The sequence below is a fragment of the Candoia aspera genome, chromosome 3 (assembly GCF_035149785.1).
Source record: "Candoia aspera isolate rCanAsp1 chromosome 3, rCanAsp1.hap2, whole genome shotgun sequence".
Lineage (NCBI taxonomy): Eukaryota > Metazoa > Chordata > Lepidosauria > Squamata > Boidae > Candoia > Candoia aspera.
The window spans coordinates 182,325,580-182,350,924 of NC_086155.1; the positions used below are offsets into that span (position 1 = coordinate 182,325,580).

Consider the following 25,345-nt stretch of genomic DNA (forward strand, 5'->3'; position numbering starts at 1 on the left):
CTCTTCAGGATGCCTGGCTCTAGCTCACTGACCACACCATCAAAGCTATCCCCGCTATTGTTATCCTTCCTATACAGGTCTTCCATATATTCTTGCCACCTTTTCTTGATCTCTCCTTCTGCTAGGTCCTTGCCATCTTTGTTTTTGATCATACCCATTTTTTGCCTGGAATTTACCTCCAATGTTTCTAATTTTCTGGAAGAGGTCTCTTGTCCTTCCTATTCTATTGTCTTCTTCCACTTCCGCGCATTGCTTGTTTAAAAATAATTCCTTATCTCTTCTGGCTAACCTCTGGAATTTTGCATTTAATTGGGCATATCTCCCCCTATCACTGTTGCCTTTTGCTTTCCTTCTTTCTTGGGCTACTTCTAGTGTCTCAGCAGACAGCCATTTTGCCTCCTTGGTTTTCTCTTTCTTTGGGATGTATTTTGTTGCTGCCTCCTGAACAATGTTGCGAACTTCTGTCCATAGTTCTTCTGGGACCCTATCTACTAAGTCCAGTCCCTTAAATCTATTCTTCACCTCCACTGCATATTCCTTAGGAATATTAGTGAGCTCATATCTAGCTGATCTGTGGGTCTTCCCTAATCTCTTGAGTCTGATCCTAAATTGTGCAAGAAGAAGTTCGTGATCTGAACTACAGTCAGCTCCAGGTCTTGTTTTTACCGACTGTATAGATGTCCGCCACCTTTGACTGCAAAGGATGTAGTCAATCTGACTTCGGTGTTGTCCATCTGGGGAAGTCCATGTATAAAGCCATCTCTTAGGTTGTTGAAAGTGAGTGTTTGTTCTGCAGAGTGAGTTGTCTTGGCAAAATTCTATCAGCCTATGTCCTGCTTCGTTTTGTTCTCCCAGGCCATGCTTACCTGTAATTCCAGGTGTCATTTGACTGCCCACCTTAGCATTCCAGTCTCCTGTGATGAAAATAACTTCTCTTTTAGGCATGTTGTCCAGTAGGTGCTGCAGATCCTCATAGAACTGCTGTACTTCAGCTTCTTCAGCATCTGTGGTTGGGGTGTATATTTGGATCACTGTGATGTTAGATGGCTTGCCCTGAATTCGAATTGAGATCATTCTATTGTTTTTTGGATTGTATCCAAGCACTGCTTTAGCCACTTTACTATTAATTATGAAGGCTACTCCATTTCTTCTGTAGTCCTCTTGTCCACAGTACTTCAAACAACCTAAGAGATGGCTTTATACATGGACCTCACCAGATGGATAACACCAAAATCAGATTGACTACATCCTTTGCAGCCAAATGTGGTGGACATCAATACAGTTGGTAAAAACAAGACATGGAGCTGACTGTAGTTCAGATCACGATCTTCTTATAGCACAATTTAGGATCAGACTAAGGAGATTAGGGAAGACCCACAGATCGGCTGGTCATCTGAAGTGGCCCATTCCAGTCCATTTCAGTTCACGGATGCCCAAAATGTCTATCTTTAATCTTGACATCTCACCAATAACCACATCCAATTTGCCCTGGCTCATAGATCTTACATTCCAGGTTCCAATGGTGTGTTGATCCTTAGAACATCAGATTCGCCGTTCACCACCAGCACCTTTCAGCTTTGAGCTAGCTGCGTCATCACATCTGGGGCTAGTTGAACTCATCCTCTGTTCCTCCCCAGTAGCATTTTGACCATCTTCCGACCAGGGAGTCTCATCTTCCAATGGTATACTGACATATCTCTGGTTGTACTGATCCATTTAGTTTTCATGGCAAGAATACTGGGGTGGGTTGCCATTACCTTCCCCAGGGATCACATTTAGTCTGACCTCTCTGTCATGACCTTCCCATCTTGGGTGGCCCTTCACACTTTAGCTCATGGCATCACTGAGATGCTCAAGCTCCAGCTCCACGACAAGGTAGTGATCCTTTGCTGAAGATAATCATATTATCATTCTAAAAAGACATTATGATTTGTTTTCTTTAAGAATTTCTAACATGAATTTTTTTCAGCTGTCACACATTAGATTGACATTTTTACTTCTTGACATGATATTCATTGATTGTCTTTTCCCACTGCTAAAAATAGATGATGTCTTTTTCAAATTGATCTCCTTCTGCTTTTAACACAGCCTTTCCCTTCTTTCACCTAACCATGGCTTGACATGTGCCACCATTTTTTTTCCTGCCATGATATCTTGACATTGCCTTCATATCATCCCAACAGCTTAAAGACATTTTGTGTTAAAATACTCCTTTCCTCCTCAAGCGCTCAACAGGCCCCTACCATTTTGTTGTAGGTGCTTCAGAAAACATTCAGTTAGTGCAGTAGTCAGATGACCTCTATAGGGTGGGATCAGCCCAGCACCTATTGACCCCTGCAGTCTAGTCCACCCTATTCCCTCTAATTTTGGGGCGCTGATATCCAGGGTTCTTTCTCCTCCCTCACCCCCAATAAAATCAACAGTTGAACTCACTACTACAGGTCACAGTTAGAAAAGAAGTGATACTATGTCTACTATGAGTTTAGTTGCCCAAGGTAGACAAAAAATATGCATTTTGCAGATGAAAAGAGGCAGAACAGAAGTGTCTGCACAGAAGTTACTAATCACCCATATTTGGCTGAACCAGTGGGTATGCCATTTAAATATATGCACTCACAAACATGGAAGCACTGCTCTTCCTTCCACCCTCCCACAGTAAAGCAGAGTATTGTGCATATTGCAGGTTAACATTTAAGTGCTGGATATATCATCCCCATCTACCAAATTGTTCCCTTCATGGTGAAGAATAAAGGATACTTTCCATCTCTCTTCTGCTACCATGATGTACAAAAAGGGGTTAAGCTAGAATAACCAAAGGCCATTGCCTGTGGGATGGTTCATGCTACTCACCCACAGTATTGTTTCCAATGGCTCTGGAAAGTCCCATGCCTTCTGATAAATGGAGATAGAGCTAATGTAAATTCTTGCCTTTGTTCATCTCTCCCTCCTTGCTTTTGCCTGCATTTTGTCCCATTTTGCCAATTAATGGGTTTGATGTTTGCTGATGTTTAATAAATGGACCACAAGCTCTATTTTGTGCTAGGTACACTGAGTAGCATGTGTGCTTGACTGGAATAGGGATACAGGGATTGTACGGAAGTGTGCTGGGTGCAAAGAAAACTGGAAATTACCCACAGTAATTTTCCAGCATTAAGGAGATAGAGACTTTAACAAAGTAGCTCTTTTGGGTAATATCTGTTGTGATGGCTCTGCATTCTGGGGCAGATCTGTGCCAATCTGTATTTGCTGAGTAATTTTCTGGCAAAGATAATGAAGGCTATGAAACTCAGCAGAGGGGGGGAAAAAACCTTTGTGGATTGGTATTCTTAGCAGCTGTTGCTAGCAGAAATGTGAATGAGCAAAAATACAAAACAAAACAAAACAGTATCAATCAAATGGGTGATGCATGAAGAGATGGAAGAAATATAGGTGTATTTTCCACGAATCTCTTCTGAGTTCAATGTAGATCATTCTTTGTGTGGGATAAATTCTCTAAGGTCCAGGTTCTATTAAGCATAGAATAATGTTGTTTTATGTCCCTTTGGAACAACATATGGAGTAGAAGCTTCAGGTTTTTGAGTGAGTAGTGCAAAAAGGCATGCCTTGTTTAAAAGTAAGACTGTCACTCATGCATGGAACCTAAAATAATTTCATATTACCAAAGCTGTGTTAGTCAAAACAGGGGTGAAACCAGGAGAAGGAGGAGAATGAAAGTTTTGTATTTGGCTATAGATCTTACTGATATATATCCTTGGACAAACGGGCTGAAATCTTAGTTAATCATAATTAAAGTATCCAAGACAATTTTTTTAAAAAAATGCAAATAATCATGGTAGTCTACACAGTATGAACAATCATAATTAGAAAGGGAGGCTTAATGCAACTCAAGAAATAAATTAAAGGAAATGGAAACAAAAAACGAAAACAGGGTATTTTTGTATAATCAGCAATAAACTATGGATACCAAGGAGGAAACAGTAAGCATGTTTAAGTTCCACTGATTTCAGTGGGGGAGATTACGGACATATTTACCTCTTCCATGGTCATGGGCACCCAGTGGAGGAAGGGGAGGGAGGCAATCACTCAATTGCCATGAATTATATGATTTGTGTGATATCATCATGCACTAATATCTGAGGCGATGCTACCAAACATGTTCAACAGAATATAAATGTCCATAACTGTGGCTTGCTTGGCTTGTATATTAGATGTATTAGGGCTGTCACATACACACAGTCTGATCCATGCTTCCCTGAAAGTAAAAGTCATTAAAAGCAATCACTCTTTTGATTAGATAAATATAGGAAAGCACTCCTAGTTAATAAATTGCATATATTTCAATGGAATAATGCTACATTCTGTACAAATATAGATGGGAATAAGGCTTATGGAATTCAGTGTGACTTTCTTTTGATTAGCCTTTCATAGTATTGGGGTAAGCCAGGGCAATCTTATATATACCTATACATAAGTCAGTTTATGTAACCTAATGAGACTTTTTCCAAGTATGCATGTGGGTATGAATCTGAATATATTTTATAACTGCAGACATAATTCATGCTTCCATTTTATTCTTACTCAAAGAAAAGAAGATTTAAAAGTATTACTACCAAAGGCGATGAACCTGACCTCATTCAGAAAGCACGGTGTTTCAGGGCCCAGGTGTACTTCCCTTCTGGCTGCTCTGTACAGGCTAAATTGAACAAAGCAAGGCAGAGAAATGTAGAAATTGGCCTGTTTGCTACATTTGGCCCACTACTACCCCTTCTGTCTGACTCTGGGAACTCTAGAACAACCAAAGGTTCAGAAAAATAAAGAGATCAGAAATACATTGTTTTCTAAGAAGCTGCTATCTGCAGTTCAGTAGTTCACCATGAGACATGTACACACAGTTCCAGTGGATGCTGATTAGCGAACCTCTATTTTCTAATAGAAAGTCACCACAAACTCAGCCCATGAGATCCACCATAAAAACAGAGTCCACCATCCCCTGGCCTTATCCTGTATCGACATTTAAAAGTTAAAAATGCTGAGGAAACCTGTAATAGGGACCATTAAGCTTTCCCTTTGTGTTTTCAGCTGCCTGAACTTTGTACTTGCCACTTCTTAGTAGTAAAAGATTGGAACTTTTTGAAGTGGAACAGTTGATGGTCCGGACCTGCAGATGGAGATGATAGTAATGGTGGAACAACAGAGTACCCCTTTGTACAGCATTCCCATTCATGAGTCTCTGAATATTTTTCATTAACCAGAGTAGTTAATGAACTCTATATCTGTGACCATAATAAATTCTATCTTATCGGAGCAGGTACTAATATTTGTTTTGAGACAAACTGAGGTGCCACTTCCTCTGTCTCATCCCAGCTGTTTGGGAACCTCTGTTGAATAAACATGCCCTGGTAGTGGCATGAGTAAAGAAAAACCACAGCTGCAAAGTGTAATGAGTATGTTTGTGAGATTATGAGGTGGAGCTACTCTTAACATATATTTAAAATGCCTGGTGGTAAGCATGGAATGAAGAAGATCATTGAAAACTATTGCCAGGCTTGTGTGAAAATTGTGCAGTTTTCTTGTTGTAGATAGAGAAATGGCATACCAATATCCCTGTATAGCTTGCCCATAGCCTTTTTTATCTCTGACTGGAGAAATAAATGGAATGTGGTCACAAGTTAAAGTTGGAATGGTAGTTTGGAAAAGTCCAGCTGGTCAGAGCTGCATCTTTGAAGCACTCCTGAAGAATAGTCATTCTTAAGTCCTCATTGGGGTGTAGACATCTCAATCTAGTTCAAGCAGATGGGTGTGTCATTTTTCCAAATCAAAACTAGAATCATTTTCTCCACTTACATGCTTTTCAGTCTGTAGTTCCCTGACTGAAGTTAATAATTCTTATTCTAAGCAAAAAGAAAGAACATGTTAGTGAATCTAGAACTTGTAGTGAATCTAGAGATCTGCATCCTACTTGGTGAATCTTAAGTAAAGGCCCCGCAGGCTAGCTGGTAGTTCTGTGGGCTTTCCTGTACTGTAGTCTTCAGCTGCTTATCTCCCATGTGTAAACTAGCTGGAAATAAAGATGGTTTAAAACTCCCTTTCCAGATTTCACCATCTTCCTTTGCTTTCATCATGGTGATGATTTTATGTCCTGTCTGGACTGTACTTACCACAGTCTCTGATTAGTGGATTCCCCTGCTTCTTTACCACTCCTGGACAGGAAGGAAGGAAACAGAACACCACAGTTTTACCAGTTTTCCTGTTGCTTGTGCAGGGCTTCAGTGAGACAGCTATAGCCATCTTGACCTTTTGAACACCCTACAGATGCCATCCTATGAACCCTATATCAGTTTTGGGACTGTAACCAATGTATAATCTTTTCACCCAATAGTTGTAGAAAGATGTTTGTTTTAATATATGTTGCTAAATAGAGGGGGGATTTTTTTAAAAAAAACTAATACTTAAAAATGTTTGAGGAGGGAATATATTTAAGAAAAAACATCAGTATTCCAAAAGGCAGATGATTATAGCTTGCCTGGTTTTTCTTGTTTTATTGATTATTTGCAATCAAGAAGGCAATGCGGTATAGATGAAAGCTTGGTGAGTAGAGAGCAATAATTGATCATGCTAGCAAACAATGTTTTTATTTACTTTTATTCCAGGTTTCCTTTTTTATTTATAAGCAGCTGAAGATGTCTGCACTGCTGCATAATTGGCTCTGGCCTCCAGCCATCTGACAGAGTTAATTATTGATGGTCTGTCCATTGCTCTGCTGAGAGAATCCAGTGTCTGTGCAAATTAGTTGGAGGCAACTCTCTCATACAATAGTAAGAATAAATCCCTTATACTTTTCTACTGAGAAAGATTTGAAGCCATTGATTGTTACACAAATATGGTACCTGTTGATTTATATAGAAGAATATGGTTGTGGTGATGGTTGGGTAGGGTAAGGTAGAGAAAAGTTCAGTAGTTCTAAAGTTGTGGTATCATATCAGAGGAAAGGTTTCCAAACAGGTTGGGAAAATGACAATATATGACTGGAGTTACTTTTATTATAAAAATATTGCTGTTATCCAAAAATTGATGTAGCTGTAACACTAAACTGAAAATTCCTTTCCAATTTCATGTTTCTGGCTTTTGTTTGTCTTGCTGAAATTAAATATTCTGACATTGTTTACAGTCTTTTATTCATAGGAAAATATTTCTAACATGCACTTTTTCTGACATTGTGTGGTTCCCCTAGTTTTATTGCACTCTACTAACAACTTAAAACAAGGTTTCTCAACCAGGGTTCTGTGGAGCCCTACAGTTCCACAAGAGGTCACTAGGGGTTCCCTGGGAGATCACAATTTATTTAAAAAAATATTTCAAAGTTGGGCAACTTCACATTAAAGAGGTACGTTTCATTCTTTATTTTTAGTTTAAGAACTCTGTTAATGCATATATACATGCCTACACATGAAACAAATATAATTTTGTAACTTCTGAGCTACTCAATGCAAGGGAACAGTTTATAAAAAAAGCACAATCCAGAGATTGAGGGAAGTGATCTTCAGTTGGATTAGCAGAATAAATGCAAGGTATAATGGAAACACCTCTGTGATGTACTTCTTTTTTGTTATGTTTGGGCTTTACTCTCTAGTGGTTGGAGCCAACCTCAGAATCAGCCGGATTCTGTTCTGTTAATTCTTTGCAATGTCTTTGTATCCTTTTGTTCTGCAGATCATTTTATTCAAGCCATATCACATACAGTTAAACATGTTTCTATGGTCATCATAGAATGATTCCTTGATTCTTGCAGATGGATGTGACCTCACATCCATCTGCAAGAATCAATGTATATCACTGACACCTTTCTAGAAGGAAAAAAAGAAATGTGATTCTTTTTCCAGTTGGCTGAGGCAGCTTGCCAACAGATACAGGCGCTTTATCTTCTTTTGCAACATTTACCCTTTGAGGATTAGAACTGCAACTGTCATTGCATGTTAGCTTGCTAATAACAAAGCTTAACTTGGGTTGGAATTGGAATCCCAGCAGAAGCTAGCTTAATGGAAGACCGTCACAAAACAACTGACTTTCATCTGAGGAATATGGAATGTGCCACTACAGCTCTGAAGACCAAAACTATTGTCTGCAATTGGCATTCTGAAACCATTATGGGCTCCCTTCCTTCTCATTGTTTTACATCTGCCTGGCTTACCATGTGGCCCCATCATAGCTCATTATCAGCTATGAATGGTGGCTAAGAAGTCTGGATAAAGCTTGTGGTTTTTCTCACTGAATATGAAAAAAATCAGTCCATCTATCTGATGGAGCACATATTGTGTAATCCTCTGCTACATTTATTTATGTATTTATTTATCCAATTTGTGTAGCTACCCATAACACAAAGTAAGCGACTCTGGGTGGTGTACAATAAAGCTAAAACAATTTAAATTATCTAAAAACATTATCATTATTAATTATTAAAAACATTAAAAACTATAAAAAAAACCAAACTAAAAACAAACAAAAATAATAGACAATGGGATAGTAATAATAACAGAGCCACCTCACTAGTTCACCTGTCACATTTAATGGTGTGACAGGATGTACTGAGTTAAAATAATTCAATTCTCTGTCTCTCTTGCTCTCTCAAAATCTGAATTGTACCAGATCTTATGTGCCAGGTTTGAACTTCAATTACAAACGTTTTTATAAACTTGCTGTAAAATCTCACAGCCTTTGGAACAGCTTTTATGAATTGTTTTCTTATTATTTCAACTTATGACTTCCTTTTATCCATAGGGTACTAAAGGCAGCCAACAGTACAAAAACAAGCAAACTGCACAACAGCCAAAATCAGTAGTTTTCAACTCAAAAGAAGGAAGTTGGAGCTTCTTTACTGACAACTTTTAACTGAAATGATGGATTTGGGAGTTGTACACCTCTCAGCATCAGTTGATTGGAGTGGCCGCTAAAGCCCCTAAGCAACTATGCAAGTAAGTAAATAAATACATAAATAAAGCTGTGCTTGCCTATAAGCTTAGTGAGTGACTTGAGGAAGTTTTTAGTTTACAAAATCAATGTGAAAACTTTTTTCTATTAATGCCAGTGAGATACATGGAATTGAGAGCCAGCACACTGTGGTGAAAATATTAAATTGGGACTGAGGATACTCAAGTTCAAATTCCCATTCACCCATGAAGTTCATCTGAGTGGCTTTGGATAAATCCCTGTCTCTCAGCCTAATGTATTTTATAGGGCTGTGGTCAGAATTAAACTATGTGTGCCATTTGAAACTCCTGGAGCAAAAGAGGCAACAACATTTTTACAAAGAAGTAGCTCCAAGAATGTTGTAACTCAGACTATATAATACAGCTATGAAGACTGCTTCAGTCCTTAGTATGGCTATTTCCTCACTAGTGAATTTTCTAGTGTCATCCAACCATCATTAGGCCAATATGATAGTAATGAAGATAGGCTTTAGATAGCCTTAGCGATGGCTGCAGAACACTACAAGATTCTGTAACTGACTAGTGAGGAGATGGCCTAAGTATCGATAAACATAAATCCATTTTATTTAACACTGTGAGTTAGTAAGGTAGCCTTTCAAATAATCATCTATTATTTGGAGATTTTTTTTAAAGAAGATCCATTTAAAAAAAATTGTGGAAATGCTTTTGAGAAAGTATGTGTCTATACAGTAGGTAGAAGGAGCATGCTCTCCTTTGTTATCTGTTTATCCAAGCAGACTTCTAAATATGTTCCATATGCAGTTTGTTGTTAATCTGCATGGCAACCCTCATTCAATAAACCTGAAAGCATGAAAAGGCTATGTGAATGGATTCCTGCCAAATGCCTCCCTGTTTCACCTGTCTACTACTGAGACTGCAGCTATGTGGCAGAGAACATCCTGGATTAGACTTTGGCCATAAGCATTTCCTGTTTAAAAAGATCAAGTAGCTCTTAATGGGAAAGGTTCATACTTGAAACTGCAGAGAGCTACAGTAAAGTGGGTGGAAAATAATATGCTAAATGGACACATAGGGTTTTTCCAGGTGATTGATTTCTCTTAATGCTGTTATTGTCTATGCCCTCATTCTCATGATGTTGCAATCAGTTGGGACTCATTCCAACATGTCTGTGTATCAATTCTGTTTTCATGCCCCAGTTCTGCCAGAGAAAGTGTACTTTCTTGTCAGACCCCTGCCATATTCCAACAATCATTTGAAACATTTGAACATCTTGCAGTATTTTTTTCCATTTCTTTGAGACTGGTCTGCCTTTACCACGTGTTTTAGGGAATATACTTTCCTTACCCTGCAGGATTCACATGCCTTCACTTCACCAAATCATTTCCGCCCTGCACAGAGCAGAGCTCAGCCATTGACTTGTTCATCCAGCTAGGCAAGAGGATTGTGTTTACAATAAACAAATAGATGGAGTGCCAGGAGAGAACACTGCCAATGTTTTTGGGTTTTCATTTTGTCAATTTCTGTGCATATTCAGATGCAAAGGGGGAGAGATCTGCAAACAATAATTGATTGGAGGGAAGAGAAAAAGAGCATATATTTCAGACTGTGAAGCTCAGGATGAGACAGAAGGAGATTTAACTAGGTGTTAGATGAAACACTCTGGCAAATATTCAAGTGTAGATATAAAATGTTAAGCACAGAAAATGCTCAAAAATATCCTTGAGGGGGTCACTCTTTGCCTTTTTTCTCTCTCCCCTCTGCCTTCCATCATCCTGATGGCCAATTAGAAAATATCTTATAAAGGGGCAGTCTATCCTGCTCTCCCTTATTTCTTTCTCTCCAAACCCAAGGGACTGGCAAATGGCTATAAGATCCCTCCAAGAACTACCTGTCTGCCATTTCCACTTCCATACCACTCACTGTCAGCCTGATAACTGTGCCTCAGTAAATCACAAACCTGCAGTGTAAAATATTGTCAGCTCTTTCAAATTCTCCATGACTTGTCAGCTGCACTTGATACTGGGATATTATTGAGGTTTAGCAGCTCACTCCCCCTTAAGCCCAAGTCTGTGGAAAAGAATGTGGTATGTGTTTTGAGAAGAGCTGTTATATTTTTCACTGAGTGACACCTGGAATTCTCAGGCTGAGGAAATATCAGAAAGTTCTTGATTAAAACAGCTTGTGCTCTAAAGTGGAGGTGTGAGTAAAGAACATGGGGGAAATAATCCATAGGATAAGAAAAATTGCTTTGAATTTGCAGGAGTGCAAAACAACAATTTACATCCAGACCTTTAATTGATAACTTCCAAAATGGTAATTTTATTGCAAGCCAGTATGGCTGAAAAGCAAAGCATTGGGTTATATATCATATAAAGTATATTTTGTGTGTGTGGGATGTCCAGTTCAAATCTGTACTCAATGTTGGAAGTGTATATGGGATTGGGGGCAGAATCTATAGACTGTGTATATTGCTGTCTTTGATTTCAAAGGTAAGATCTGGATACGCCATGATCATTTCTGTCCTCATGTAGAATACTGTCCTATCCTCTTCTGTGTTCATGTGTGTATTCAGCTTCTATATTCCATCTTCTCAATCATTGTTTGAGACTCTGACACAAATCAGTCCTTTATGTCAAAATCCTGGCATTAAAAACAGCCAAATACTTGTATCTTAATAGCAGTTCTTTCTACCATTCTTCCACTTTAAGCACACTGATGCAAACACATTGTAGAATCCTTAAAGCAATGGGATTTAACCTACAAAGCTACCATATAATGAAATATGAAGCACCAACTATATCTAACATTATGGATTCTCTAAGTCTGTTGATATTTCACTAAGGGCTGATTAAAACTGTATTGCCTGAAGCTGAGCCATGAATTTTGAGATAAGCCATTAGGAAAATGATATTCAGTATATGGGCAGACACTTTAAAGCTCCAGAAAAGACTTTATTTTCAGTTAAACTCTTTCTTGTCCTTTAAATTTGCTTGTTTAACTATTAGGCTACAGCTAGTGATTACCCTCTGTAATCTTTTCAATTTACAATGTTCTGCTTTCCCTTTCATCTTGTTTTTTCTCATTGGGGTTTGTCCTGCTACATCCTATTTAATTTTCCAGCTCTGTCTCCTCCAAACATACACTAAAATGGAAGAAACTCTATAACAAGCTGTTACAGCAGCCTTCTCCAATCTACAGTAGAGTTACAACAGGCTTCCTGACAGCCTGTTCTCCAGATTATAATAGACATGGACTATACTGTCTATAGATAACAAGAATGGTATTCTGCTACACTTGTTGGGTGTCAGGGAAAAGAGATCTACAGGACCATGCCAAAATAGCATAGGCTAGATTACTTAATCTACTAATACTAAAGAAGATATGAATTACAAAGAAGTCTCCCATGTCTTAAAAATGAATAGTTTCTCTGTTGTGCTTCTGTTGTCATTCTGTTAATGCCCTACAATGGCATAGGGCCTGGTTACTTGAGGACTGCCTGTCTCCCATAACATCTGCCTGGCCGATTTGATCCGGCAGGGTTGGCGCATCACAGGTTCCGTTGATTAAACCATATCCTCTTTCAGGACCCCGGAAGTGTGCCTTCACTGTAACAGTGCCTGCCTTCTGGAATGAGATTCCCCGAGATCCAGATGGCCCCTACTCTGCTGTTGTTTAGCCATGAAGACCTAGCTCTTCAACCAGGCTTTTAGCAAAGGGGGAGTGAGACTCCTCATTTCATTGTGCTTGCCATCTTTTATCTTTATTTTTTATGTTTTATTGGTTTTATTGTAATTTCTTTGATTGTTGTGAGCCACCCAGAGTCATTGATAGTTGGGCAACATCCATTTTAATTATTATTATTATTATTATTATTATTATTATTATTATTATTATTGGTATTTATCACTAGGGAGGTTTGTGATTTCCCCGACTGCTCTTACAGATAGGAAACTTCAAAGAATCTGGATAACACCATCTTAGCCACTGGATCTTTCTCTTTAAAAATGCTTCTCTTCTAAGGACAAGTGCAATTGTTTTCCAATAATAATCTAAACAAAAAGAAAACTTGCTTTTTAAGACCAAAGAAATCTGTTGTAGCTTTATAACAACCCCTTCTAAAAGGCACCAAGGGCTAGGCAAATATTTTGACAAATATAACAATTTAAGTGTTCATATTAATAAAAAAAATATTTTTTATTAATATTTGTTTGGTCTAGTGGTTAAGGCACCAGGTTAGAAACCAGGAGACTGAGAGTTCTAGTCCCTCCTTAGGCATGAAAGCAGCTGGATGACTTTGGGCCAGTCACTCTCTCTTGGCCCAACTCATCTCACCTGTTGTGGGGAAAATAGGAGGAAGAAGGAGTATTAGGTGTGTTCTCCATCTTGAGTTATTTATAAAAATGATAAAAGTGGGATTAAAAAAAATCTAAATCTAAAAAAAAGTTTCTTCAGATATTAGAAAGGTGAGCAGATGAAGCTGAAAGAGAGCAATGCATGCAAAGGTACAAAGGCTTCAGAGTGGAACAGGTGTTGTTCTGATACTGGAGTGCTGAAACAACCTTAAATATATGTTTAATTAACAAAATATGTTCTTTTTATCTAAGTAGAATGTGTTGATGTATTCAATTTAGGCAGCACCCAACTCCAAACTGACTCTGGGCAGTGTACAATAAAACTGGACAATGTAGAAATACTACAATATAATAATGAATGAGTAAGAAGAAAATAAAGAACAGAAGGCAACTCTGGTTAACGGCACCCATACCACCAAACATATCTGACAAGGCCCCAACCGCCATAACACAAGTACTGGGAGAGCTTTCTGGAATGCCATCAGGGTGGGAGCCACATGGATATCAGTGCGCACCTCACTGTAGAGGGTACCACTGTGAGACATGGACATTGTTTATCTACATGTGCAATCTACCCAGAACCTATTAATGCTGGTTCACCACCTGGATCAGTTTTTTGTCTCATATTGTATCTCCAACCAGAATGGTATAGAGTTTGGAGAAAGCACTTGGTTAAAGTTGATCAAAGTATTCATCTGCATCTGCACATGAATAGTTCTGCTTACAAAGCTACCATCATATGGGTGCAATTCTCAAGCTGCTTTCACCCTGCACATTGTTGATAAATGTCATTGATTCAATTCACAGATATCTCCCAAAGTTGTTAACAGATTATAATGTTTAGTATAAGCATAATTAAATATATTATGAGTATTCATATTAAAGGGAAGAGAAGGGTTGAATTTGACTTCTGGTGACTATATGGGCACATCCATGCAGTTTCTGGGAAATTAATTTCTTCCGTGTTTTTTCCCCTCGTCTCAGTTTAACTTACAGACTTAGGATATTTTTGTAGTTTCCTGTATGAGTACTAACACAATATGATCTCGCTTAGCTTTCCAAGAACAGTCAAACATACAGTAGCTAGGTACTGGTTCCTGATGTCACAATCATATGAACCAAATTTGATATTAATGTGTCTGTGTGTGTATATACACATGCACACAGTATATACAAACACAAGTGCATACAGACACATCATAGGTTATTTGGCCTAGACCCATTATTTTTTATATGAGTTGGAGTGCATGAGCAATCACAAAACCTTGCTTTGCAACCCCCAAATTCTTCCAAGTCGATGTAGAAAAGAAGGTTTTCTCATAATTTTGCTATATGTGCTCCCTTGGCTATAAGTTTGCAAGAGCTTTCTGACTTCCTATTATCCTTGCAGAGATGGACATGCAAAAGTTATGCCTTTTGTGTACTAATAATGAACTTTGGTGTGGCAAGAAGGGTTACTAAAAGAAAATAGGAGATGCCAGCAGGAAAAGAAAGATGAAAATATCTAGAAAAATAATACATTAGGAGAAAAGAAATAACAAATTGAAACATCCCGGGGTGGACCAGAATGTTCAACGCCCACAAAAAGTAGATTGCCTGTGGCAAGTATCGTGGGGACAATGAAAGCCACAGGGGAAGGAAGGAAGTGTTTCTAAGGAAAGAAAGCTTGCACACTAACCAGGAGTCTATGTTATGATAAATATATAATGTTAGATAAGAGTTTAACACCCTGTATCAGATTCCTCTAAACCTGGTGATAAATAGCAATGCCATGTACAACCACCAACATTTTGCAGATGTATCTCATTGCTAGTCTTCAAAATGATATAATGGATTGGTGGGCACAACCAAGGTGTTACAAGCCTTCCCTCCGAGGTCCCAAACAATTCACTGAGATGGAAGAAATGTCACAGTTCATCTACTCCCATCCCCTTCCATAAGTCGGGATGCAAGTATATCTCCAGTACCTTTTTGTGAAAGGCCCCAGGACAGAAATGTTGCGACATTCCTAAACAAGTCATTCCAATTCTGAGCTGCATCTGAAAATCCATTAATTTGCCTAAATTAGATTTCTTAGTGGCAACAGAAGGAATAATGTGGAAATTATGCAGTAAATAATATAACATAGTTTAGAGAAAAGGAGAGTGGAAATGAAGAGGATATTGTGCCTGTCTCTCAAGGGTAATCAGATTAGGAAGATGTGGTACCTCTTCTGGATCAGAACTTGCAGGAGACCATGGCACTTCAGCTGAAAAGCAAGAGGTCCTGGAATCCATGCCTCCTTGAGTCCAATAAAGTTGCAGGAGCAAAGATGGAGTGAACCTGAAAGGTTACAAGCTAACAGCATTAGGACTGCTGGGCAGATTAATTAGGCAGCATTTTGGAGATGCCATGCTTGGGAAAGTGAAGATTGATCTCTGACTTCCGTTTGTATTACATGCAACTGCATCTCTTCATATATCATACTGGATGCTTAAAGTTTCCTTTCCTTCAGTTCCTAGATTAAGCCATTCTTCTAGGCATCTAATGCAAATTAGATATTTTCATATTTTCTTTGGTTACTTTTATCCTAGTAGATCTGCTTTCTGACAGTTCCTCCCTTGCTTTTATATTGGCTTGCATTTTTCTTAAGCTGAATTTCACTGTTTTTCTCTGCAGTTCAATTCACTGCCGTTCTTTTGTCTTTTTCCTTAACTACTTTCCTCTAACTCACCTTTATGTACATAATTTAATATGCTATTCATTTGCTTTTTTCCCCAGAGCATTAATGGGGAAATAACATATGATATGACCTAACACTGATTCAATCAGCATCCAACTGGTCATCTCCTTCTGGCTAAATGCTTTGCACTTCTTTATTACATTTCATTTATGAACTTCTCCCAGTTTCCAATCACCATGATAATGTTCTGAGGTCCACAGCAATTAGCATTTGTTTCACAGGATAGCTTTCATTATTTCCTCTTTCAAAAACTTTATGAAGATCTCAGTGCATTATTCAGTCTTGCTTTCTTCAATGATTTAATCTGGTAAGGAGCTGGAAAAGCAATCTGCCTCATCTGGCAGGTTGTGTCACTAATGAGCAAAGGACTGGTGGCTTATTTTAATGCAGAGTGATGGTTGTCGAGATTTATCACATTCCCAGAGGAATAACCATATCTGAAGTCATGTCAAGATTTTTTTCAGATGGACGGGTCTAACACTATCCTGCCATTGCAATTCTACATTAAATTGCACATTGGTTTAACTAAAAGTTGCAATTGTCAAGGGAATCAAAGGATGGTAAGGAGAACCAGCCATGATACATTCTTAGCATCCAAGCCTTGGAACAGTACGATAGGCAAACAAAACTGTATCTGTCCTGTCACTGGGTTGGGAACCAAATTAATTTCTTAAAGTACATATGAATCACTTTCCTGCTTGAAACAACTTCCAGCTGGAAAAATTCATAACAATGCAAAAGGTGGAATAAAACTGTGTTACAAAAAATATCAGGCAAAATCCATTCTAAGCAAAACAGCCATTATGACCACTTCAAGCTGAACAAAACAGACCAAACTGATGCCATTAGAAATCAAATTGCATATTTTATTTGTGTATTCATTTATTTGCAGTACTAAAAGACTTTGGGTGGGCCTGTCCACTAACCTAAACTCTTTGGGTGATAGAAGATATAAATATGATGAAAAAATGCCTATGGAATGACATTAACTTTCAGATTAATGCTGAAACTTTGCTTTGCAGTTTCTCACAAGTTTTCTTCTAATGTGAAAGAACTTGTTTTTCTACTTTATTGTCAGGGTGCTTCAGAATTTATCTTTAACTGTGGTCAAAAGAGTTTTTGAGCATATGTTATTGTTAAAAGTGGCCTAGAGTACTACTATTGGTACTATTATTTTTTGAGTACATATTTCCTGCTGTGTGAAGCCTCTCTGGGTGTCTATTCTTTCAATCTAAAATAAAAAATAAAACCTCAGTGACAACTGGATGATAAAAATGTAGGAGAATTTTTCTGCAGAGCACTATTACAGATGTTGTCAATCTAAACTGGTTATACAAGGTTACATAGTTTATAAACACTTGAGAGCAAAATGGCTGGCACATTTTGCATTATGTAAATTTTTCAAATAATCATGTTTCCAGATAATCATACATTTAAATACCTTCTTAAATTTTGATAATTTTGAAATGAAGAGATCAAAACAGTAGAATCAAAACAGGCCAGTGCCAATGTAGAACATGTAGAACAAGTTCATACAACTAGACCGATCTGAAGATTAAGTCTCCTGAGGGAAGTTGGTGTGTTTAAACTTAAGAAAAGATGATGAGGGTGGAATATAATGCCACTTTTTCAGTATTTGAAGGGTATCACATGGAAGAAGGTCAAGTCCTATGATATATAGTTCCAGAGTGCAGCACATGTAATAAAAGTTTTAAGGGAGAAGAAGGCATATTCTTAAATGTTTAGGAAACCTCCTGACAGACCTGTTATAAAATAGAATCAATTACAATGGCAGTTGTGAGTTCCCTTCATAGGATATATTCAAGCAGAAACTGGATAGCCATTGGGCAGGAATGTTTTACTTTTAATTCCTGCACTAAATGGTGTCTTTGGATTCTACAATTTTATGATGCTTCCAAGAATCTTCCTCTACCATTGTTTGAGCTTCTGTGTAGTTTAATGGTTCCCTGGAGTTAATTTAAAGTTTGATTTCAATATAAACTATTTTTCTCTAAATATATCTGTAGAAATTGTTTATTTGGTATTTACTAGCTGAGCTCTCTAATTAATCTAGTCTAGTGGAAAATTCTCCAAAGGTCATATCTGCTTTCTTAGAAAAACACCATCTTTTTTGTTTCTATTCTTTCCAGATTTTGATTATCAACACTATAGTTGGGCATGCTTCTTCTTCTATTTTTCTCTATATGAGCACATATCTAATTATCAAGGGCTGGCAATTTTTTTTTTAATTTTAACAGCCTCCTGAAAATTTGGCCAACTTGAATAGTTTCCACCTGAGAAAGTGTGGTCTTTCACAGCCAGTATTCCACCAAATTACATTCTGTGAAGAAGGAGAATTCTGTAGATTTACTGTACCTCAATTTTAGCTTTTGTCAAGGTTCTGCATGACATTTTCATTGACAAGCTGTTAAAGTGTGGCTTGGATTGCACTATGGTAGGGTAGATCTACATTTGGCTGACTAACCTCATGAAAACAGTCAGTATTAATGACTTGCATTGAGTTGGAGAGCTGTAGCCAGTAGTAATCCACAGGGATGTCTCTTGGGGCCAGTGTAATTCAACATTTTTATGAATGACCTGGATAATGGGATTGATAGGCTTCTTATCAAAATTGAGGATAACACAAAATTGGGAATCTGGACAACCCAGAGGATGACAGAATGGGATTACATACATACTAATCTCCACAGGTTGGAAGACTGGTCTGAAAGAAATGAGATGTCCTTTAACATGGAGAAATGAATGTTATTACATAATGTAATTTAGGGAGGAAAAATATACATACAAGATAGGTGAGGTTATGGCTTAGAAGCATTACATCAGAGAAGAACTTGGGTTGGTCATTGACATCAACTGAACATGAGACATCAGTGTTAGAGAGTTTAGCATTAGAAGAAGAATTGTGTCAAAGACACTTGAAGCTCTTCTTCCCTCTACTGTGCACTGATGAGACCACACCTGGAGTACTGGGCACTACATTTCCAGAAAGAGGAGGGCAACAAAGAGAACATACCTTATGACAGGTTTCTCAAACTTTGAGATGTACCTCCTTTGGGGAGGTGCAGCTAGAGTCCAGGGTAGGTGTGCAGAACCTTTTAATTGTACATTGTTACAATAAATCCAGCTTTGTTTTCATTATTCAGTTGTGTTCATTTTGGTATTTGGATTTTTAGGGGAGGTATTTACATTAAGATTACGCTAATGGGAGGTGTGATAGCAAACATTTAGGAATCTTGCCCTACGAGGTCAGGCTGAAGGAACTAGCAATGTTGAGAAAATTGAGGGGAGACATTATATCAGTGTTCAGCTACACAGAAGTGTGCCATATGAAAGATGATTAAGAACTAGTTTCTACTGCCACAGAAAAAGGGACTAGAAATACTGGGTTGAAGCTATCTAAATTTCATTTAAATGTAAGGATTCATTTCCTTATGCTAAGTTCTGTACAACAATGAAACAGTTTCACTGTCTACTTTAAGAGGCTATGAATTCTCAATCCCTGGAGGTTTTTAAGAAGAGGCTGAACAGCCACCTATAGAGGATGGTTTAATTGACTTTTCTGCACATTGCAGAGGATTGGGCTAGATGATCTGTATGATCCCTTCTAACTCCACAGTCTGATGATGATGATGATGATGATGATGATGATGATACAGTAATGATGATACAGTTTGATTCTGTAATCTATAAACCATAAAAAGCAGATGCACAGGTCAAATCCATATACATTGTTTAGAAAGGATATACAGTACAAAGCCCCACACACAGTCTTCCTTTGTTGTTCCAGCTAATTCCTTCTAGCAGAACAAAAATCCCACAGTTCAGTGGACAGACTGTTCACCCTAAAATTCTAGTTTAAAGTCATTTTGGTTGATTGATGTGAAGCATCACTGCTATTTCTTTGTTTTGCTCTGAAACTTTGCTTTGCTTTGAAACTTTCTCCACAGCAACTTTGGAGAAGGTGTATTGCTCAAAGCTCCATTAAGGAAAAGCACCAATCTGAAGTTCTACACTTCCCTCTAAATAAGTAGAAGAACATACATTTCACCCAGAATTTTACTAAAATTCCTTTTCTCTTTGAAATGATTTCTAAGGGAAAAAAAACTCTTCCATTAAATTAAAAATTAAATTAAATTAAATTAAATTAAATTAAATTAAATTAAATTAAATTAAATTAAATTAAATTAAATTAAATTAAATTTGATAGAAAACAGTGCAGAAGAATTTAACTGCCTTACACAATTCTATACAGCATCCTTGGAGGTGGTCATGAAGCAGAATTCATAATCTTCTGAGGCAATCTGTTGTATTGTTAAATAATGGATCAATGGGTGGGTGGGTGGATGAAATTAGCACTGAATGGTAGGGTAAATTCCATTCTTAGCAACCAGAATCCATTGATTCAAATTCTTCTCCCAGTAATAACATAGAACAAACAACAGCGAGAAAAGAAAATGCTTAATTTTCTCTTCTCCAGGATACACATAACCAGCTCTTGTCTTTATGGAGCTGGTGACCATCTGTTGCCCTCCTCTTGACATATTTTTATTTCTTTATTTTCTGCTTCTGTGATGAGAAAATTGATTGCAAGCACCTCTTTCTACATCATCATCAAATAATTATTCAACTAAGCTACAAATAAATATTTTTATTTGAAGTACTTATATTGTTCTTTTCTGATCTCCCCATCCACAGAAAGAAGTGTATTGGTGCAATTCACAATAGCATTATGTTATGACTGTAATAACCCTATCTGCCAGTTATTGTGTTTTCTATTTATTTTTATTTCATTTATTTTAAAGATTATTGTTCATTTTCACTGAACACTAAATTGTTGCAGTATTTTTTAAAGAACATAACTGATTTTATTAGCAATCTGAGGGCAAAAGCTAAATTGACCTAAATCAAAAATATTAACATGGTTTATGAATGAATCCAGTGAATTAAGAATTTGGCAAATGACACTTCAAACTAATCCATAGTATCTACACACATAGCTCATATGAAAATTTAGAACTGAGAAGGCTAGCATTTTCTTTATACCCAGAAGTCCAGTGCAAGTTTCTTAGTCCCACCTGGTTGCTAGGCAAATATATATGTATAGCAGCTAATTAAATCTGCTTCTTGAATGACCCCTATGAATATATTTTAAACCACTAAGAAGAAATTATTTAGTATGAACCTATGCCACCACTGTTCTAAGAAATGGTATGCCCAGTTTTTCCACATCTATTAGGTTAAGGTCATAAAATGCTTGCTTGCCCAGCCAACTGCCATTTATTTATATAACACTATCTCCTTTTCCATAGAATTATTTTCAGCATAATATGCACTATTTCTTGGGAATGGTCAGATGTCAGATCCTAGCTTAGGGTTTTGTTTTTTTCCTTAGTGGTGGGACCTAATTTGGGACAATGCTTTCTCCTGAAACTATCATTTGATATCATGGTTTAGGTGAAGAAAACTTATTGTTATTGCAGACAATATCTCACTTTCTTTGATAATGTGTTACCTTCCTTATTAGCTCAGAAAAGATGCAGAGTTCTTCCACTGCTTGATCTGATTAAAAAGTTGCCATCAAAACAGAATACCAAGACCAGAAGCTATAGACCATAATTTATCATAATTTACCCTTCCTTAAAAATCATAATCTTTTCCAGTTATTTCTTCCAGAAGTATAAGTAATAGTTTTCTTGCTTCCTGAACTCTGGATCCATTAATCCTGTGCTCTGGAGGAATGTAAAGCAATCTTGTTTGTGACAAACCTTAAATATTTGAAGATAACTTTTGAATCACCTTTAATTGTCCCTTCTCCAGGCTACACAAACCCAACATTTCAATCTAATAGTCACTGTTTGCACCTTCTGCATTTCATTCTGCTCTGAGTTCTGTGTTTCCAATTTCATGTCTCAAACCATGCATAACTGTTATTTAGTATTAAACTTCATGCATTTAGCCCATCAAAGCTTAAAACATATTAAATTGCTTATTTAAGGAAATGGAATTTTAAGTAATATGAAATATGTAATGTGTGTGTGTGTGTGTGTGTGTACACACACACACAAATGTAATATAAAGCTATTTCTATATATATTATAATAACTATAAGATTAAATTTTAAAGACTATTTTGAAAATACACTTTTTATGAAATTCTTATTCCCAGACTAATTGTCTGGAACATATTTATTAGGTAAATAAGAGATATATCCCACCTTCAATTCGGGACTTCAAAATGACATGCATGGCTCACGGGACTCTGCAAAGAATAAAAGCTTTTCCAGCTATTAAGGCTGAGGCCAAACTGTGGCAAAGAAGAGATCATAAGTTGCAGTGAAACTACTGGAAGATCAATTCCAGCAACTTTTATTTTGATTCAATGAAGAGGGAGATAAAGGTAAATTCAATACTGTGTCAGTTACAAATCTCTGTTAAATCATGTTCTTTCTTCAAATGCAAACAATTCAAACAGGAAAAATTGTAGTCTACTGGTGAACAAAGTTAGGAACCTCCTTCTTCACACCACACCAAGTTAATAGGCGTATGTATGTATGTAGGTATGTATGTAGAGGAAAATTCTCTCATTTTTCCAGGAAACTATGAACTGAGTACTGAGAAGACATGTAATAGCATATTCAAAACACAGGATGTCAAAACAAAGTAAATTACAAAAGAAAATAAAACCAATAACCCAAAGCTTCTGTACAAATCCTGCCAGAAAAACCATAGGAAAAGAAACTATTTTCTGAAGCTACCTCTGGAGCTTCACAGAAAGAGAATGTATCTGTAATGTTATTTATTTATTATTTTGACTTGATTTCTATGGCTCCTCAAGTTGTGAAAGCAACTCTGGGTGACTTATAATTTATTTTTTAAAATAAAACATTTAAAAAAGGGCATGATGAGTAGGTGAAGTGCTTCATTCATGTCTTTCAAAATTAGGTAATATCCACACCCAGATTCTAACCTGAGAAAGCTCGACAGTTTCATAACACACTGTAGTCAATGCAGATTAAATAATGGCAAATGCTGTGGCAAGACTACTACAGAATAAGATGCACTGAATTGAATGAATCTTCTTTCCAGGGTAGGATGGCAGTCTTAGTCACCCTATTAATTTTAGTGAGACTCCTCTAACCCTGCCTTTGTTATATTAAGGCTGTACTTTGTTCTACATATTGTCAATGGTTATATGTGCATGCGCAGGCATCTGTGTATGTTTGTGTGCGTTTGTGTGTATTCTCTTGGTATTGCAAACAGCAGGATTTAATGTCACCCCCTCTTGTCTATTTTCACCCAATATTCAAAGCTGCAGAAGCAATATTAAAACAGACAGAAAAAAAAGTTTTTAAATCTATGAACAAACTGCAAAGAAACACAAGAAGCAGCATAAAATAGAAGCAAAACAGAAAAATATATATAACATGCCACTTAGAATGTTTTAAAAAAATTTATTTGGGTTATAAATAGAAGAGAGGAAGGCTGCCAGGGTAACAAGGAATGTCAGAGTTGTGGTCCCACCAATGGAGACACCTTTTTGTTTGTATGTACCTCCAAAAATTCATTGATATGTAGGTCTTTCAGTGGTTTCTAGGCCAGATCACAGACTTGGAAGCAACTTCAATGGTAAGATAGTCAAAAGAATCACCTATTACAGGATTCTTAATAAATAGCCAGACAACCTTTATTTAAAAACTGCTAATGAAGACTGTGTTACCTTGAGACAGCATGTTACTCTGTCAAACAGCCTTTGACAACAAGTGTTTTGTAATGTTTAACCTAAATTGTTTTTTATTTCATTTGAATTCACTGGTTTGGATCCTACTCTCTGGGGAAAGAAGGAAACAATTTTCTCTATTATCTGTAAGATAGTAAAGATAAAGGTTTCCCTTGACATTAAATCCAGTCATGTCCAACTCTAGGGGGTGGTGCTCATCTCCGTTTCAAAGCTGAAGAGCCGGCGTTTGTCTGAAGACACTTCCGTGGTCATGTGGCTGCCATGACTAAACGGAATGCCGTTACCTGCCCGCTGAAGCGGTACCTGTTGATCTACTCACATTGGCATGTTTTCGAACTGCTAGGTTGGCAGGAGCTGGGACTAGCAACGGGAGCTCACCCCGTCACGCAGATTCGAACCGCCGACCTTCCGATCGGCAAGCTCAGCAGCTCAGCAGTTTAACCTGCAGCGCCACCGCATCCTCCCATCTGTAAGATACTTCTTTGAATATTTTAAGATCACTATAATTTTGCTTCTTAATTGAATCTTTTCCTATCTAGACATTCTTAACAACTTCAGTCTTCCTTCATAGTCTTTAAACTTGCCATCTTCACATCCTTCATTTGGACATACTTTTATGAACTAGTTAAGAACTTGTGATAAAGCCAATAAAGAACAGGCACTATACTCTTGTCACTACAACTTAAAATTGTACTGGTCACCAATACGTCTTGTTTAATTTATGCTGTACCAAAGTTCTTACAATGTTTTTACTTATACCGCCACTATGTTACTTATCAGACATTTGTGCATCTGGTGTTTCCTACTTAATGTACAAAAACATATATGTATATATGTGCTGGCATATGTGTACTTATGTATATTAATTTAGATCCAATTCTATCTCCTTGAATTCTGTTTGTATCTTGTATGGTATTAGCTCTTCCACCCTTAGAAGACAATATAGAATTCAAAGTTACTATAGTAAATGGAATATTTTCAACAGTAGTGAGCCTCTAACTGAGCAATTCATGAATGACATTGGGAGGGAGATTCCACTTAGTACTATTTAGGAAAAAAATCTCTATTATTATTTTTAATAGGTTTCATTCAATTTTATTTTCAAGAAGAAGAGAATGTTGATGAGCTTTTTCTGAGTGGAAAGTAGTAGAGGAGCATGTGAGAACTTTCTGCTTTATACAATGATTTCTCCAGAAGTTTGCTGCTTCCCTGCCTTCCTACACTTCAAGTAGTTTCAGCTGAAGACGTTAGGAAGAAACTTTTCCCACTGGTATTTTTTTCAGAATGGGAAATGCAGGCAAGCAGAAAACCTTTAGAGGATGGAGAATGGTATAACAAAGCAAACCCAGCAAAACCATCTTTAACTTTCTCTGCCGCTCCAGTAATAAAGTAAGTTCAAGTACACCACAAAGGATATTTGAAAGAAATTCTCAAGTGTCCTGAGAATAAAGGAGTAAAACAGATACTTCTTTCACAGGGGAAGAAAACTTCTCAGAAACTGCAAGGCAATTTTTCTAGCATTATCCATTGTAGCCAGCCTGGTATTAGCAAAGCAGATGGGGGTGACT

At 37.3% G+C, this 25,345-nt stretch overlaps 1 protein-coding gene across 1 annotated transcript in view; it reads right to left on the reverse strand.

Annotated features, from left to right (window-relative positions):
• Positions 1-25,052, reverse strand: part of RMDN1 (regulator of microtubule dynamics 1) — a 471,818-nt gene extending 446,766 nt beyond the window's left edge. The window contains exon 1 of the mRNA XM_063299456.1: positions 25,046-25,052. The gene's annotated coding sequence lies outside the window, so the exon portion shown is untranslated. The remainder of the gene's footprint in view (positions 1-25,045) is intronic.
• Between the last annotated feature and the right edge of the window lie 293 nt (positions 25,053-25,345).